The following is a 19,696-nucleotide window of genomic DNA, read 5'->3' as shown; positions in this document are numbered from 1 at the left end:
ATATCGAAGATATAATACCTGGTTGGACAGGATTTAATAGTCAGTTGGCCCCAAGTGCTCCTGATGTCTCCAACATCGGTTACCTTCCAGTGATTGATAGTCCGGCTGCAGACATGGCAAAAGGCAACGAAATACAGCAGCAGAGTACTTCCATTTGCCAACGTCTAAATATTCCCGAAATTGTTCTTGTATTTGATGAGGCCATCTATGCAAAGTTCCAAATGATACGATGGAAGGAAGAAGAACATTGCCATCGATTTGTTGTTCGACTTCGAGAATTTCATACAATTATGTCTTATTGTAGTGCTATTGGCAAAATATTCTCGGACGCTGGTCTAGAAGTAATAGGTAATCATATTTGCTTTTAGTGCTTTAGAAAATATCTTGCCATACTAATTACTAAGCTGCTATATCTGTATGTTTAAATCACATTGAACAATGCTTTACTTATATTACTATAAATCATGATTTAGGACATAATGATAAAATCGGAGATTGTTGCGTCCGGCTCAGTCAATGGAGTTCTAACAGAAAAGCACTACAACCGATGTATTAGAGCGCATAAGGTGATATTTGAGGCGATGCAACGACTTCGTTTTTTTGGTGTTTTACCAGTCTCTGTCAGATAGAGAAGCTGAGGAGCTGAGCTCTTTGAGTTTGGATTTAATACATTGCATCAAAAAAATTTTGCCGACTATTGTGTAACTGATGCTCGTTTCATCTCTTGGAAAGAAGTGTTTTATTCTTTTGTAGAAAAACGTTGTGAAGAAAGCTACACTTTTTCGTTTTGGTCCACGTACATTGACATGATACAGTTGTTATTTCTTTTCATTCGAGCAACAAGAATATCCAACTGGCAGTTGCTTCTTTCAGTGCTGAGATCAATGATTTCATAGTTTTTTGCAACTGATCGCATCAACTATTCAAGATATGGACCTTGTTATTGGCTGGAAATGTCTTTACTGGAAAGTACCCGTCCATATGAGTTTGGGAAAGACATTAATATTAAAATAAGTATATTCCATTGGCATTGAAAGTGAACCAACTTTCAACAAGGGTCATCAATGCTGAAAATTTCTTTTAACTTTAAGACTAACAAAACTGTCGTCATTCTATATATTGTTTTTGCTGAAAACATTGAACATGGCTGGATTGTCCAAAGACAAAAAGATGGGCAGTTCTCGAGTGTACCGTGTGATCAGATAATCGAACAAACTTTTAACAGAGATTCGAAGATGAAAGGCGGCTTAGTTGGGTTTCACCTTTTAGGAGCAGTTCACCGATGGATCTTAGGTCAGGCTAAAGGAAGTGCAAAATGGAGAATGTGTCAAGACGTGGCAAATATGTCAGACGTAGCAAGGTATTTTTTAACACATGTCAATGACAACCTTTTTAATAAGAATATGAATCTGATTTTAATTTGAAGAAATATTCTGTTCGCACTTGCAGAGGAATAAAAGACTTAGACAAAACTAGAATTACGCTGTAATTCTATGCAAACGCTGTTGCAGACGTTATGGATTTAGTAGCTAACACATGATAAACCCATTTGACAACGAGTATGAATCTCGTGTGCATGTGTGTAATGGATCTGTTGCCTCTACTGATATTGAATCTGACATGAAAAACATGTACGAAAGAGTTGAGGCTGCTGCATTAGCCTATATACGTACAAACATACTTTCGGAGAAACCTGACATCTACAAACCAATTAAAAAGATAAAGTTAAAAATATTTTCATCCATTAACAAAAAGATCACAAGTAAGACAAAAAAAGGTGAGATTCTGGCATTGGAGACCTCAAAAAAATTGTTTGCTAAGAGGATACTCATTGCAAGAAGCCGTGATCTTGACATGAAAAATATGCAATACTCGTTAGTACTATTTCCATCGCCCTTGGCAACAACCGATGGAAACCTTGTGAAGACGTCGAAGTCCAAATTGCTCAGTACCATTGAGATTGAGAATCAAAATTCACTTGTAAAAACATTGATGGCAGAAATGCTTTCATCCTTGATGCCATGGCTGTAATCCAGGCTATGAAAGTAACATCAAACATGTTTGGTGAGCTAGCCCGTGACTTGTTGACAAAAATCATAAAGATGGCTGCATTGTCAATAGCAAAAAGTGTCGACTTTGTTGGAGACCGATATCCAGCTTACAGCATAAAAGACTTGGAAAGACAGAAGCGTCGCTCCAATGGATCAGTCTTAAAAAAATTTACAGTGATCAACAGCGTGCTCCTCGTCAATGGAAAAAGTTTTTGTCCAATGGAAAGAACAAAGAAGAGTTTTTGAGATTTCTTTTACAAGCTTAGAGAACAACCGATTCATTACTGTTGAAGGGTGTTGACATTTTCATCACACACGAACAAGAATACTATAGATTAACAGGATTGGCCAATGACATGACCTGCACTAAAGTAGAAGAATTAACATGTGACCGCGAAGAAGCAGACACAAGAATGGTACGTACATTGCAGAAGATAGTTCCAAAGAAACTTGTTTAGAGCATGGAAATTCACTTAATTCACTTATTTATTAACATTAAATTCTATTCAGCTTTGCCATGCCTAGAGTGCATCACTGACTTATCCAAATATCATTATAAAAAGTCCCGACACAGATGTGTTTTTTGTTTCTTTGAATGCCAGTTGCAATATAAGGGCCTAAATATTATTTGACACGGGAAATCAAAGCATTTTTTGAAACGCCAAGGTTCGGTACTAAGCTTTTTTGAAACTAATTTTATTTGCCATGATTAGGAACATTTTCCTAAGAAACTTTCCACTATCCTTGGATCCCTAATTATGTTTGCAATGCTCACTGTCTCTTTGTACCTGTAGCAATTTTCTCCTTTGCGCGTTAGCACAAAGCAGTTATGCGTATGCCGATTCCTTTTTGGGACTATATGCTATCCAATTTGTATGCGCAGTCGACACACAATTTTCACTTTTACTTATAACTATTCCAAAATAACTATTCTACATCACAAATAAACACTTCAAGCTTTTACATTCACAGCCAGCGACGGAAGAAAACTGACTTTTTACGTGTGACAAGTAATAAAGGTTTTTCATAAGATCCTATTTCCGTTCTTACATAAGTTTCGACATTACCCACACCAGTTACGTTTGCCTTCTGGACAAAGATGATGTTGGGGATTTTCCTCAGTCAATACGATATTGCAAAATGATGCCTTTATTATCTTGACCATTATACCAACGTCATCCAAGCTGTCTCTTATAGCCAACTCGTAATAGTTTGTAGAACGTCTATTATTGCTGTCTGTTAACATGCCTTGGCCAGCCGAACCTTTACAACAAGCTAGTTTGATCTGTTTGTTGGAAGTCAATTTCTTTGGAATGCAGTATTTCCATATGGTTTATTTTGTACAATGGTGCTGTATGTAGAACAATCACTATCCCCATGTGTATTCTTATAGTTAAGTCCCTTGAAGCAATGGAGTCTCCATGTTGTTGGCGCTTGCTTGATGATTAATTTTACGCTTAAATGATGCCTTACATGCATTGAAGCCCGGATCATTTGCTTTTTTTCATTTCAAGACAGTCTTGACATTTATCCGAAAAGACTTTTACATTTAGGCATTTCTTCGAATCTGTTGAAATAATCGTCATCTTACTGTTATGAGAAAAAATTTTTTTTTGCCCGCTACCGACAATTGGCACTTCACATTCTCCAATACTACCACTTTTATCTCTGTGTTCAAAAGTAGTGTGTATCGTGCTATCAGTTGCCAACTGCTTAACAACTCGCAGTAAGTTTGCATTTTGTATCTTTATGAAGATCCTGTGGGTAGCTGGGGCAGGCATAATCATCACCTTGTTGAAAGCAGTCATTGCGCTATGACCTCCACCTGTTTCCCTGAAAGTTAATACTAATCTCGTGTTTGATTCGTGAGATCGACCTTGTTTCTCCAAAGTATTTTCACTCACTCTCCATGTTTTTACACTGCAGCAAAATACAGAGTGTAGATAGTAAAACGTAGGAAAACGTCGCTAAAGTTATCAGCGCCCAAGATATGCAAAAACCATTGATGGAATAGGTAGTTGGAATTCAAATGGTCATCTGACAGTAAATTTTTTGCAAATAATAACCATTTTTCGAGTGCGAATTGTGTTACCGAAAAGCACTTTTGAAATAACTTTGGCACGAATATGACAAAGCTTAAAAGCAATTGGAACACATAGGGTTAAAATGTGGCTGTTGTTGTTCGTGCTTACAAACTTCTGGGAAGAATTAACATGTGACCGCGAAGAAGCAGACACAAGAATGGTACGTACATTGCAGAAGATAGTTCCAAAGAAACTTGTTTAGAGCATGGAAATTCACTTAATTCACTTATTTATTAACATTAAATTCTATTCAGCTTTGCCATGCCTAGAGTGCATCACTGACTTATCCAAATATCATTATAAAAAGTCCCGACACAGATGTGTTTTTTGTTTCTTTGAATGCCAGTTGCAATATAAGGGCCTAAATATTATTTGACACGGGAAATCAAAGCATTTTTTGAAACGCCAAGGTTCGGTACTAAGCTTTTTTGAAACTAATTTTATTTGCCATGATTAGGAACATTTTTCCTAAGAAACTTTCCACTATCCTTGGATCCCTAATTATGTTTGCAATGCTCACTGTCTCTTTTGTACCTGTAGCAATTTTCTCCTTTGCGCGTTAGCACAAAGCAGTTATGCGTATGCCGATTCCTTTTTGGGACTATATGCTATCCAATTTGTATGCGCAGTCGACACACAATTTTCACTTTTACTTATAACTATTCCAAAATAACTATTCTACATCACAAATAAACACTTCAAGCTTTTACATTCACAGCCAGCGACGGAAGAAAACTGACTTTTTACGTGTGACAAGTAATAAAGGTTTTTCATAAGATCCTATTTCCGTTCTTACATAAGTTTCGACATTACCCACACCAGTTACGTTTGCCTTCTGGACAAAGATGATGTTGGGGATTTTCCTCAGTCAATACGATATTGCAAAATGATGCCTTTATTATCTTGACCATTATACCAACGTCATCCAAGCTGTCTCTTATAGCCAACTCGTAATAGTTTGTAGAACATCTATTATTGCTGTCTGTTAACATGCCTTGGCCAGCCGAACCTTTACAACAAGCTAGTTTGATCTGTTTGTTGGAAGTCAATTTCTTTGGAATGCAGTATTTCCATATGGTTTATTTTGTACAATGGTGCTGTATGTAGAACAATCACTATCCCCATGTGTATTCTTATAGTTAAGTCCCTTGAAGCAATGGAGTCTCCATGTTGTTGGCGCTTGCTTGATGATTAATTTTACGCTTAAATGATGCCTTACATGCATTGAAGCCCGGATCATTTGCTTTTTTTCATTTCAAGACAGTCTTGACATTTATCCGAAAAGACTTTTACATTTAGGCATTTCTTCGAATCTGTTGAAATAATCGTCATCTTACTGTTATGAGAAAAAATTTTTTTTTGCCCGCTACCGACAATTGGCACTTCACATTCTCCAATACTACCACTTTTATCTCTGTGTTCAAAAGTAGTGTGTATCGTGCTATCAGTTGCCAACTGCTTAACAACTCGCAGTAAGTTTGCATTTTGTATCTTTATGAAGATCCTGTGGGTAGCTGGGGCAGGCATAATCATCACCTTGTTGAAAGCAGTCATTGCGCTATGACCTCCACCTGTTTCCCTGAAAGTTAATACTAATCTCGTGTTTGATTCGTGAGATCGACCTTGTTTCTCCAAAGTATTTTCACTCACTCTCCATGTTTTTACACTGCAGCAAAATACAGAGTGTAGATAGTAAAACGTAGGAAAACGTCGCTAAAGTTATCAGCGCCCAAGATATGCAAAAACCATTGATGGAATAGGTAGTTGGAATTCAAATGGTCATCTGACAGTAAATTTTTTGCAAATAATAACCATTTTTCGAGTGCGAATTGTGTTACCGAAAAGCACTTTTGAAATAACTTTGGCACGAATATGACAAAGCTTAAAAGCAATTGGAACACATAGGGTTAAAATGTGGCTGTTGTTGTTCGTGCTTACAAACTTCTGGGAAAGTTGGCCTCATTGTGCACGAACGCCTATGAATCCAAATTGCGGATTATTTTCAATTTTTATATGCCAATTTCTTAAAGCCTTCATCTATCTGTCATATTTGGATTAATGTAAGCTCAAATTTATGCGTAGTTAATCAGAACTGTAACAAGTTAACATTTGAACACAAAAAGAGCTTCATCGTTCGCGTATGCATCAGCCAAATTTCCTAAAACTTTGTTAGCTTGAACAATATGTGCGATATTTTAAACTTATTTGTTCCAATTGCTTTTTAGTTGTATTATTTTTGCGCGCAAGCTATTTCAAAAGTGCTATTTAGTAACACAATGCTCACTCTTAAATGGTTTATCATTAGCAAAACTTTTAATGTCAGATAAGCTGTTGAAGGTCTAACTACCTATTTCCCCCAATTGTTTTAGCAGATCTTCCGCGGTGACAACTTTAGTCACGATTTCCTAGTTTTTCAGTTTTTTTTATACATCCTACATAATGTGCGTATCTATTTTTCTTCTTTAAATCAACATAAGGATACATATCCTTCCCGCAATCTGGACATTAGTAGTATAGTACATGGGGGTTCGAGAGCACAGAAAGTGCTCTCATATCCCCCATGTACTATACTACTTTTAACCTTGGGTAAAAACTGTCTTTAACAAACAATTGTTTCAAAGGGGGGTAAAAATCTCGAGGTTACAATCTATCGTTTAAAAATATGGAATCTATATGTTTTTGAAATATATAGGTGCGTTCAAATTTTAAAAACCGTCTTTAAGAATTAATTGTTAAGAAAGCATCGGTTCGGAGGAAATTCGGCAGCGCAAATTTTAGCGTAGCTAAAATTGAGCAGGGGAATGGAATTTCCGAGAATCTGGAACCCAGGTGGGGAAAATTTTCACGAAGTGAAAATTCGGGGTTCCCCCGTACATTCGATGAATATTCGAAGAATATTCGAGAATAACAGAGGCTTAAAATGCTCTTCAAAATTAATTGTTAAGAAAGCATCGGTTTGAGGGGCTCGGCAGCGCAGAGCATGATGTGAATATTACGAAGTAATATTTACTCCATGCTCGAGCAGGATGGAGCCCCGATAATTCTAGGCGATGGGAAAATTTTTCACGAAGTGAAAATTGGGGTCGCCCGTGGATTCGAAGAATATTCGAAGAATATTCGAGAATAACAGAGGCTTAATATATGCTCTTTTACAATCTATCGTTTAAAAATATGGAATCTATATGTTTTTTTAATTTGTCTGTCAAGCGCGTGTCTTAGTACATGTTTAACAATGGTTGTTTAATGTAATCAGCACATTTCATCAGCGCATGTATAATAATACAATGTTTTACAAAATATGGAATCTATATGTTTTTTTAATTTGTCTGTCAAGCGTGTGTCACATGTACATGTTTAACAATGTTTTATATAATTTTTGTTAAAAGTGTTTTTACTAATTGTTTCAGGATTTTGAATCTTTTTGTATATCGCTTTTGTATTAATTACTTATTACAAACAGTTATGTGATATGTAGTCAAACATGAGGATTATTCTTCATCTTAAGTTTTAGCTTGATAGTTATCTTTAATAAACTTTTTTAATTTTTCGATTTCATCATTTACAAATTTTTTAGTTGATAGAATATTATCTTCTATAGTAGCCCTGAAATTTTGTGAAAAACCATTATATGTCATAGATAATATAGATGGATGTTGTGAATAAACTTGTATTTGGGTTAATCCATTAAATGCTTTAAGCCATTTTCTTTTCCATTCGTCATAATCAATTGAAGCTGTAGATTTTTTTGGTTCAAAAATAATATAAATATAGTTTAAATCATCATCAACACAGTATACGTGATATAAATCTAGTAATGCATCAACTATCTTTTTTTCATTATCATTTGTTAGTTTAATGATAATTTTTTTTTAATCTTATCTGCCATCATATCTAATTCAATTGTTTTAGAGTTATCAGACGGATTTATTAATAAAAGTGTAAATTCAATAAATTTAACATTATTAAAATAAATTCTGATAGTATCTTGTCGGTTATTAAAATTTTTATAATTTAATTGATTGCTATGGTGTACTACTTTACCATTTACTCTGCTATCAATCTCATTCTTTGTATAATAGTTAGTTAAATTAGAAGTCAAAGCATACTTACCATCAGCTTGTGTTTTAGTATAATAGTTATTTAAATTAGAAGTCAAAGCATACTTACCATCAGCTTGTGTTTTAGTATAATAGTTATTTAAATTAGAAGTCAAAGCATACTTACCATCAGCTTGTGTTTTAGTATAATAGTTATTTAAATTAGAAGTCAAAGCATACTTACCATCAGCTTGTGTTTTAGTATAATAGTTATTTAAATTAGAAGTCAAAGCATACTTACCATCAGCTTGTGTTTTAGTATAATAGTTATTTAAATTAGAAGTCAAAGCATACTTACCATCTGTTTCAGTCTTTGTATAATATTTATTTAAATTAGAACTTAAAGCATACTTACCATTTGTTTCATTCTTTGTATAATAGTTGGCTAATCTTGAAACAAAACATATTTATTATCAGCTTGTGTTTTAGTATAATATTTTAGTAAATTAGAAGTCAAAGCATACTTACCATCAGCTTGTGTTTTAGTATAGTAGTCATTAAATTTATTATAACTTGAGTTTTAGTATAGTAGTTATCTGATAGATGTGTTTTATCTACAGATCCTTGTATATTTACATTAATATCTGTTTTATCATGCCCATAAAATAAGCTCATTTATATTATTCCTCAGATTTTATATCCGGTTTATTATTTTTATGTTCGTAAACATGTTTAACGGTTGTTATACCACCAGATAAAAACCTAAAAAGGTAATAATGGTGATATTTTTCTACTAAACTGTACACATCTCGTTTTAAAAGGTCGTCTGATTTAAGCTGTTTTGTTAATTCTTTGGGATCTTCAATAGCATCAAACCCTTTTAATATATCTGAAAATTTTGATATAACTAAATCAGTTAAAAACTCATTAGCTTTTTGTAATCGTTTTTTCTCGTATTCAGTGTATAATTTATCAATAATTTTTTGACTAGCTTTTTTAATGTAAGCAACTGACTTGTCTAAATCACCATCTTCAGCTAGTTTAAGTAGTTGATCTCTTTTATTAAAACTTTCTTGCGGTTTATCTTGTATATTATCATCACATACAGCATCTTTGATAGTATCATTTGCGGAATCAATCTCATTAATTATATCATCAATTGTTTCAGGCTCTTTACGCTTTGGCATATATATATAACACATGTTTTATTGCGGAATAACAATTTTCCATTGGTATGGGTATACAAGTTGAATTTCTAAATGTGCATACTTATTATTTTTCAATTTTTGGTTATTTCTTCTATATCATCTTTTCAACACCATAAAGATAATCATCAAATATGGTTTTCATATCATTGCGGTTTGTATTATAAAATGTAACTAAATAACTTATATTTTCACGATAAGGTTTAGAAATACTAGTCAATTGCTGTGTAATCACAATAGTAGAAAGCCCATAATGACGAGCACTGAACCTAATTTTATTAATTGCGATGTCCTATTTTTAACATCTAAGCAACTCGCACAGTCATCAAGTATAATAAGACTATTTGTACCTTTATATACATCACTAACATATTTTAAAACAATATCTACCTGATCTTGGTCACATTCTACTTAATTAAATCAGAATCATTTATATATTTCCATTCTTGATAGGTTTTATTATATGAGAGAGTTGGACATAATAAAATAATATAATCAAAATGTCTATTAAAGTTTTTTTCTAACATTCTTAAAAGAAAGAAGGTTTTACCACAAGCAGTCATACCTAAAATAATCATATTAAAGGGTGTGTTCATTTATATATTACTTGTTATTTAATACTGAATACTTTGTAAATCATTATTAACAAATTGAACAAGAGCATCACTAATAACATAGATGTAACAGTTTAAATCTTTTGTATATGCTCTTTTTAATTTCGAGAAGAATGCCGTTTTGAGTATTAATGATTTTTTTCCGTTACCAGCAATATTTTTTCTTGAAAGGTGCGTAGATCGATAACTAATGCAAATTTATCCTTATAAAATTTTTCAATTGTCATGAAGCAATCTATCGGAATAGTTCTATCAAAAATTTTCTTGCTTCTTCATAAAATAGTTTTTATTCATACCTTGGCGAAAATACAATTTGGGTGCCTTCTATAGTCATTTTAACTTCATCAATTAATGGATATAAATTTTTCACTATCACTAACTGAATTTTCTGTGAATAGTAGTACAATGCCTTTCATACTTTTACGAGGGACATTTACGTTTATATTCTGTAATGTACTTGACTTATCCCATTTTTCCTTTTTAAGAGGGTTATATGTTCATAAAATAGACTTCTTCCTATAGAATATAAATTTGTCACCTCATCTGCAATTTCTTGATTTTCAATAGTTTCATATTCCAGCTGAATATTTTCTAATTCATAATCACCGATAGTTTGACCACTTTGAGGATAAGGACTTGATCACTTGGTGGTAATGTTATTATGTATTGAAAGTTATTATTCATATTGAAAGGGCAATACAAACCATGGTCTTTAAGAATATTATCAATATTAATTTTCTGTCTTGTACCATAAATATCATACATTAATTTGTCTGCTACTTTTCTGAACTCCACTTGTTGCAGCACTATCATCCTTAGAAATAAGTTTTCTTAGATTTTGACTACATATACCATATTCAATAAGGCCTTGTCGATCACTTTTAGGTAACCACAAGTCTTTGTATACACTTATAACATTATGTTCACTACAATCGTAAAGGGTTTCTCCAGCCACTTTAATTTGTAGTCTATGTTGTAAAATCTGACTGAGATTATTTAGAAAGTGACTTTTGTATTACTGATTTTAAGATCAAACGATAGATTAAGTGAACCAGGCACTAAGCAACTATTTGCTTTCAATTTCGGAATATTAATATAAACTTGTTCATTCGGTTTAAGACTATTAGGATTAAAGGTTATACTATAAAAGTACGGTTACCTTTAATTTTTGTCATAGCAGTCTTTTATAACCAGGTAAAAGCTCTTCTTGTAATAATCTATTCATATATATTAAAACATATTTTATTTTCTTCTTTGTTTATACTGATCATATATTAACAAAGCAGCAGCAATAGCTAAAATCCATAGATTAGAAGCTACCATGCTAAACCTTTAGCCCCAAGATATAGCCTGAGCGATAATATTCAATAATGGTCCTAACACTGGCCATAATTTTTACCTAGATTTGCTAAAGCCTTAGAAAATTTACTAGTAGCTTGAGCACCTTGTAGGATTGCTTTTCTTGCACCAATGACAATGGTTGTAATTATACCAGCCACAGATATAGCTAAAGCTGATAATCCTGGGATATTTTCCTTAACCCATTCTTTAAACGCTGTAATCTAGTAATGTCTTCTTCCTGTTTATCTCGTACATCCTCTTTTCTAATTGATCTTCTTCTTCTCTAATTATAATTTCTAATTCCTCGGCTCTTTCATGCAAATTAGTTAATTCATCAATATTGTCAATACATTTTCATTTTCATTTTCTATTTCATCTATTCTAGCTATAGTTTTGTTTAGCTCTTCAGAAAAGTGATTTATTTGTGCTTCTATGAATTGTGGTCGTGTTCTTTTATCAATAGTTCCAGATGGAGTCATCACACCTATATTTTCTCTAAGTTCTTGATTAGTTATTTGATTGAAATTTTCTGTATATTGATTATTTAAATCAACCATAGGCATACTCTCTTCAGTTTTATAAATTCATCTTGCAAATTAATAATTCTTTTAATTTCGTTTTAAATTGTTTAACAGCTTCTTTAGCATTTTTTGTTTTATTGTATTGTAGTATTCCATTACTATTACGTGTTAAAACAATTCTTTCAACACCTCGCTTATTTCTTGTATTTAATGGTTTGTAAGTAATATTATTTATATCAGTTTTACCTAAATTTAATCTAAAATTTATACCTTCATAAGCTGCCATACCTTTTAGTTGATTAAATCTAAACTCTTTTTATAATTTTTGTAATAAACTTTTCAACAGCAAAAGAAACTTCATTTTCAGGTCTATTAATATTTGTATAAACAGGAGTGGAAGTAGGAACATCAGGAAGAGTATTAGTTTTATTTGTCTTTTTCTTATTGTTACACCAAAATTATCATCAGTAAATGATGTTTCATAATATTCATTATAATCGTTAATCTTCATTATTATTATTATCATCTTCATTATCATTGTTATTATCTTCTTGCTTATTATCTTCTAATTCAATATAATCAAAACCTCCTTCTGCCATTATATAGATTACTCTATATTTTGTATTTCACTTTCAGGAATCCAACTGTTATGTTTATTATCATAACCTAACCATTTAACTAAAACCATCTTTTACCTTTAACCTTCTTACGTTTTAATATCTTTTCAACTCTATAAACATCATCTTTCTTATTCACAACTGATAGTTCCTCTTCATAAAATTTACCAATTATAGGCTCTCCTTCTAAATCTTCTATCTCATATAAATTCGGATCTCCTCTAATAACTTTAGTCACTTTAAACAACTCTTCTGTAAAATTTGCTTCATAACCTTTCGTAAATATAGATTTATACTTTGATATTCTAACCATATCACCAATTTTAATCTTAGGTAATGGTAAATAAGCAACTTCATGACCGTATAATGTATTCCATACTTCATCTTCATTATTTTTATTAACATCTTTAGGCTTCATCAAGATTGTACTGTGTTTTGTATTGTTATAATTATATACTAAATCATCCAATATATCAATCCATTTATATGTTCCTTTACTGTAAAAATATTTCCACATAGATGTTTTAAGCGTTCTGTTGAATCGTTCGACAATCGCAGCCTTTTATCATTTTTAGTAGAGAAGTACTTAATTCCATGTTTCTCTAATAATGATTTGACACCTACATTATAAAATTCTTTACCATCATCAAATTGAGCTAGTTTCGGGTAATCATTAAATCTATCTTTAAATTGACTTAATAGTTTTGCAACAGCTTTTGTCATATTATTTGTGTCTTTCCTATAAACAGGGATAGCAAATGCATATCTACTTAATATTTCAATAGCTGTTAATATCCAATAATAACCATTGTTTTTATACTTATAAGAACCCATATCAACTAAATCCATTTGTATTTGTTCACCAAGATAGTTTACCCTTGTTTGTCTGAATTTATGTCTCCTAATAATAGGTTTATATCTAGTGTATGTATCTTGAGATATTAACCATTCTTTAACTTGTTTTCTACTAACATTTATACCTTCTTCTAATGCTTTCTGATACAACCGTTCTGCTGATTGATACCCTGTTTTGGATCATAATAAATATCTCTTAAACTTTGCTCAATTTTAATGTCTTCATCCATTTAACTTACTCAAGATAACATTCAAGTAGAATACTACCTACATTAACAGGGTTACCATCTTGATCTAATATATTAAATATTAGCTCGTTAAAGGCCTTTTATAATTGTAACTTTAGATTCAATATCGTTGTATTCGTATACAGTACCAAATAACGACTGAATTGTTATTACTGGTAAAGTTAAAGCTATATTACTTTTTTCCTTCAGGGTTATAATTATAACTTGAATTTACAATATTAGAAGAAATTTGCATACTTTAATCCTCTGTTTATATCCACTTTAGAAACACCATTTTGTACGATACCTTTTTTAATAGTTTTTATGGTATCATTAAAACCTAACATTTTAATAAGAGTATCAGACAATACTAATACCTCATCATTATTATTAGTTATTTTACAAGTTCCATTGTTTTCTACCATCTCAAGCTTTACGTTAACAGACTCAAAAACGTTTTAAGCATTTTAAAAGTCCAGTAACCAGCATCTATATTATATTTTGTTGCGCCTATTGTAAAAGCTAAAGTATTATTTAATTTCACATTTTATATTCCCAATACACATAAGCTTTTTGATATATAAATATGAATAGTTAGTTGTTACTATACTTTCTTGTAAGTAAATTTTTTTACGATCTCCGTCTATAAAAACAGTGAACTTCATATATAACATAGCTTATATTATATGTCAAACAAGCAAATAGAAGAAAATGCTATAAAATTAGGCGATGATGATTTAAAACATGTATCATATACAACATGGCCAAAAATATATTTAAAAACAACTAAAACACCTTTGTTTTCAAATCTAATAGTAGCTGTTAATGGAGATGAAGGTCATAGTAAGGATTATTTCGATCATATGTTACATAGGTGGTCCTCAAAATTTATTGTAAAACCTACATTTCAAAGGCCGGTAAATGTTGATATTTGTAACTTCAGATTGTATGTCACAGAGAATGATTATTTTATGAGTAATTTACCACCTATAACAGCTACGTGGACAAGTGAAATTAAAAGTAAAAAAGAACAGCCGACTGGTATAAGATACAATATTAAAAATCATTTAAATTATAAACAAGAAGCATACTACGCTATGATTTGTGGAGCGTATGTTTCCAGTTTTTTATGTGGTATTGCGCTTAATCATTTAAATTTTGATAAAAGTAGAATTATACAAAGCCTTGTTAAATACCATTTGTATTATCAGATCAAAAAATTTATGAAGCATCCATCGTTATTAGACAAATATGACTTTACGGAATTGAAAAAGCATATACCTTATAAAGGTATTTTAAAATTTGATAAAAACAATGATGGGTATTATGTTAATTTTCAATATTCGACTACTGATTATAGGAGCTTCATTGCATATCATTCTGAAGGTATTACAAAAATCGGAAAAGTTCTTTTGCAAGAGAGCATTGAAAGTTTTGTTTATACAATTCTTGGAGCTCAAGCAAATACAAGATGGTCAATAGTTAATCATGGAGCTAAGAGCATGCAAACTCAAAAAGTTTTTAGGAAATTATTAAAGGATACTATAGTACAGAATGATACGACTGTATTGATATCTAACATGAGAAAAAGTATAAAAGACACGAATGTTATTTTAAATATGGCAATCAGCCCTGGTATGATATTAATACCCAGCCGTATGATCATATTAGATAAAAAGATTGATGGGTATAATAATATTTTAACATTAGCTAATAAAACTATGAAATTCGGTATTAATTCTAAAATAAATTATTATGGAGTTAAAAGGAAGAACCTAAAAAGTACATCAAGATAATGCACCATCACAACACCTAGATACTCTAGATGAAGTTCATAAAAACCATTAGTACATAAACATACAAAATGATAGTAAATAATCCCCATCAAACAGATATGATTGCTTTACTCGGTATATCAACGCTATCATCATTCATATTAGTTAAATATGTTTTATAATATAATATGAAAAAGTTCTAGATTTTAATCATATTTCGAGTGAGTTGAGTCAAGAGGAATTTGAAAAGCTAAAAAGTTGTATTTGTACTATCACAAGATGTATACCTGTTATAAATGGAAGTATAATAAATTAAAGAAAATTAGACTATCATTAAACATGGGAAGTATTTTTCTAGTCTCGACTGGTGGTATTGTTGGTAGTATAACCCTGAACCCGATAGTTATAGCCACCCTGAGTGGTCTAGGTGCTTTAATTCAAGGTTATATGGTTAAGAGTAAGATTAATAATAACTTAGAAATGTGTAAATTTGCATATACATCATATGAAAAATACTTATGATATAAGATCATATTTAAGAGGATTACCTTATGATGAAGTGATATTTCTATCAGACATAAAAGTTATCGATGATATTATAATAGACAATTGTACTACTATAGATGGTATGGTGAGTAAATATAACAAAAAATATAAAGATCTGTGAGTTATCTGTGAGTTATCTATAAGATTATCTGTGAGTTACCTGTGAGTTATCTGTGAGTTATCTGTGAACAAAATCTACATTATTATATAACATGTCTGAAGAAAACCTAAAGATAACTACAGTTAAGAAAGAGAAAGACCCTCTTAGAGTTGAAGCTGGCAAACGCTTGGCCGCTATATCGAAAGCTTCTAAAGAAAAAAAGATGAGAGATAGGATTGAATTAGAAAATAAAAAGAAAATTGAGGATAATAGCTGGAATATTAATTACGGATTCTTATTTGGAACTATTGGAGTATTAACTGCTATTGCTAGTCTCTATTATACAAGGAAAAATGATAAAAGGCAGGAAAAATTAACAAACGATAAAGCAAGAGAAGAAACAACTAGTGAAAAACATGTTTTGATACAAAAAAATAAACAATATAATTTAGACTCATTTGAATAAATTTGAATAAAATATTTCTTATTATATATGAGTAATACTATGACTAAGAAAAAATTTATAAATGAGGCTTTTGATGCAGTGCTTGTGACAACAACTGCTGTAGGTCTTTCTATGGCGTCTAAAAAACTACTAGGTCAAAATTAACAGACACAAACAGTATCAAAGATTTTGCTAAACTAGCTATTTCTATTACAGCATCAACAATGCTAGTTAAATATGCTCAAGACAAAAAATGGATTCCTGAAAATCCAGTTAAATCTGTATAAATATATATGACAAGTGTTATTACTAGTGGGGTTGGAACAGTTTTGGAGCTGTTGTTAATGGTTAGGTTTAGTCTAGCAGGCTGGCTATTTCATAAACTTGATAAAAAGGTTATGCTGAGGAAATGAAAAGTCACAATAAGGCTCTAGAGGACCTATCTAAGGCTAAAGAGGCATTCTATGAAAATGAAGTCAAGCAGCATGATAAAATTCAACAGCTAAGACAAGAACTTCAATATGCTGATGATGATATAGAACTTACAAACAAAGCTTTAGATGCGCTTAGAAAAGTAAAAACAATACATTACAACGGGTTAACATTTCATAGAGAACCACAATTAAATGACTTTTACAAACCATCTAAGAATATGAAAAATTATCAATCTGGTACAATGGTTGTGATTGGTATTATATCTGGATATTTATTATATAAAATTACTTAAAAATAAAATATATAGTATTAGTATATGTATTGTAATAAATTGATTCATAAAGAGTTAGAAGAGTTTTTGGTTATGTAAATTGTTGCTTTTGTAATAAAAGATATGTGATAGTTATATTAATAGATCTGTTAAGGCATACTTATGTTGTGAAAATCAAGAAATTATTTCAGATAACAATAAAATGAATGTTTGTAAACACTGTGGTTCTGTTCACTCATATAAGATAGTTAATGAATGGATACCAGAGATTTGGAAATGTTAAAGATCAGTTCATTCAAGGAAAAAATGGTTTTATAATAAAATTAGATTGTGTGTAACTTTTGAATATGTTGAGACATTGACAAATGATTTTATAAAGGTTGTTAGTACTATGATTAAACATAAGTTGATTCAGAAAAGAATATTAGTATGTATAACTATTATATAATACGTTTAGCTAGTAGGGGTATACCATTAAAACACCCTGTTAGAGATATGAAAAATAGTAAGACAAAAGGATTTTGATGATAGATTATTTGGTGAAGTATATAAAATCCTTGAGTGGGATAAAGACATCAACTGTACTTATTATAACAACTGGGCCAGTCAAAGAAATAAAACATTTATATTATATATGAATCTTAAAGATCTATTAAAAAGATTAGAAATTTTATTCTATGTTGTAAAAAACTAGTTCTAATATAGAAGGTGTTTTGAAGGATTTTGAAAAACATTGTATAAAACAAAAGATAATTTAAACGCACCTTAAAAAAATAAAATATATAGTATTATATAGAATGGTTGAAGTTAAAAAACAAAGATGTATATAAATTTAAAGGACATGAATTAATTTAGATTTATTAGATGAAATAATGAAAGACAAAAACATGTATATTAAAATTAACATATGAACTTTTATAAAGACGATAGGATAGATATATATATAAAGAGTATGAATTGAACACTAATGAGTGGTTATCTTTTCAAAAATAAATATAATATAGAAAATATAAAAAATTTTACATATTATGTGTGCAATGAATATTGATTATGAACCGATTATACTAAATACATTTAAACCATCTAATAAAGATACTATGAGTAGTGATTTTTATAAACCACAGTTTACATATATAACTAAAGCTATGTTTAATAAATATCATGGATGGGATGATTGTTATTTTAAGTATGAAATTAACAATATAGATAAAGATGTTTATGTTATAAAATTTGATTTATATGAATATTGTAATCATTCAAGTGCTAATGGAATTATTAAAATTTATCTTAAACGCATTAAATAACTATTTAAAAATAAAATATATAGTATTAGTATATATGTGTTCAGATAAACCAATACGAGGAAGACCAAAATTTATACTAAAGAACAAATCAAACAACATAGGACATCATATATGCTCTCAAAACCATGGCATTGTGATTCATGTAATAAAACATATAGTTTAGCATATAAAACTTTACATCTTAGAACAAAAACATTTAGAAATTCAAAAAATAAAACTAAAAATGTTAAATAGCCAAATGTTTATTAAATTATTTTTATAAAATTTAAATAGTAAATTTATTTGTATTATTTGAATTTAATTATTTATTAAAGACACTTAAAAATAATATATATATATATATATATATATATATGAATAGAGATTATTTAAATCGAAAGGTACTTAAAGACAAACCTATATTATATAATATGCCTAATATGAATAAAGATAAACTTCAAAAGTTGACTAAAGACGATTTAATTAATATAATATTAAATCAAAGCCTAAGGTTGAAGTTAATAATACTTCAATTTCCAAACCAGTACAAAAGTACTATCACAATCCAATATCAAACAAATGAATGTATCTCAGTTAAAAGTTATTGCTAAAGAAAAAAGGTTAAAGGTTATTATAAACTTAGAAAAACGAATTAATCAAAGTATTAACACCAGTCCCAAAACCAAGAAAGAGTGTAAAAGAGATGATTAAAGAGTATGAGAACAATACACAGATGCTATCAGATAAAATAAAAACCAATACCAACACCAAGAGTTAAAATAAGAGAAACACACAATGCTCTTAAAGGTTTTACAAAGTCATATGAAATAATCATTATTAACAATAAAGATCCATTGAAACAATTACAGAACACTAGAAAGTATCTTACATATTATATTAAAGAAATATTAACATCAATGAAAGGATTAAATTTATTGAAACTCTTAAAATAACATTTGAAAAATTTGAAATAAAAGAGGGCGGTACTGCTGGTTATTTAACAAAAATTGCTTATTTCAACAGCCCAGCTTTAACAATTATTAATTCTAATGAAATCAATGAATCCTTACAAATTTCAGAAAAAAATATATTAAATAAGATTGATAAATATACACAAGAAGGTTCTGGATGGCTTATTCGTTCTATAGATAATCATTATCTTAATGTTGTTAAATACAAGCCATTACAAGGATCTTCATACATTAATTTACCACAAGAACTTAAAAATAGTAAAAGGATTAATTAATATCAAAATAGAGATAATGAATGCTTTAGATGGTGTCATATTA

At 30.3% G+C, this 19,696-nt stretch overlaps 1 protein-coding gene across 2 annotated transcripts in view; it reads left to right on the top strand.

Annotated features, from left to right (window-relative positions):
* Positions 1-19,696, top strand: part of LOC124445455 (DNA polymerase delta subunit 2-like) — a 93,136-nt gene that overhangs the window by 31,495 nt on the left and 41,945 nt on the right. The window lies entirely within an intron of this gene.

This window comes from Xenia sp. Carnegie-2017, unplaced genomic scaffold, assembly GCF_021976095.1.
Source record: "Xenia sp. Carnegie-2017 unplaced genomic scaffold, XeniaSp_v1 HiC_scaffold_22, whole genome shotgun sequence".
Classification (NCBI taxonomy): domain Eukaryota; kingdom Metazoa; phylum Cnidaria; class Anthozoa; order Malacalcyonacea; family Xeniidae; genus Xenia; species Xenia sp. Carnegie-2017.
The sequence above is the reverse complement of the archived record's forward strand: the minus strand, read 5'-3'. Positions and strand labels throughout refer to the sequence as shown.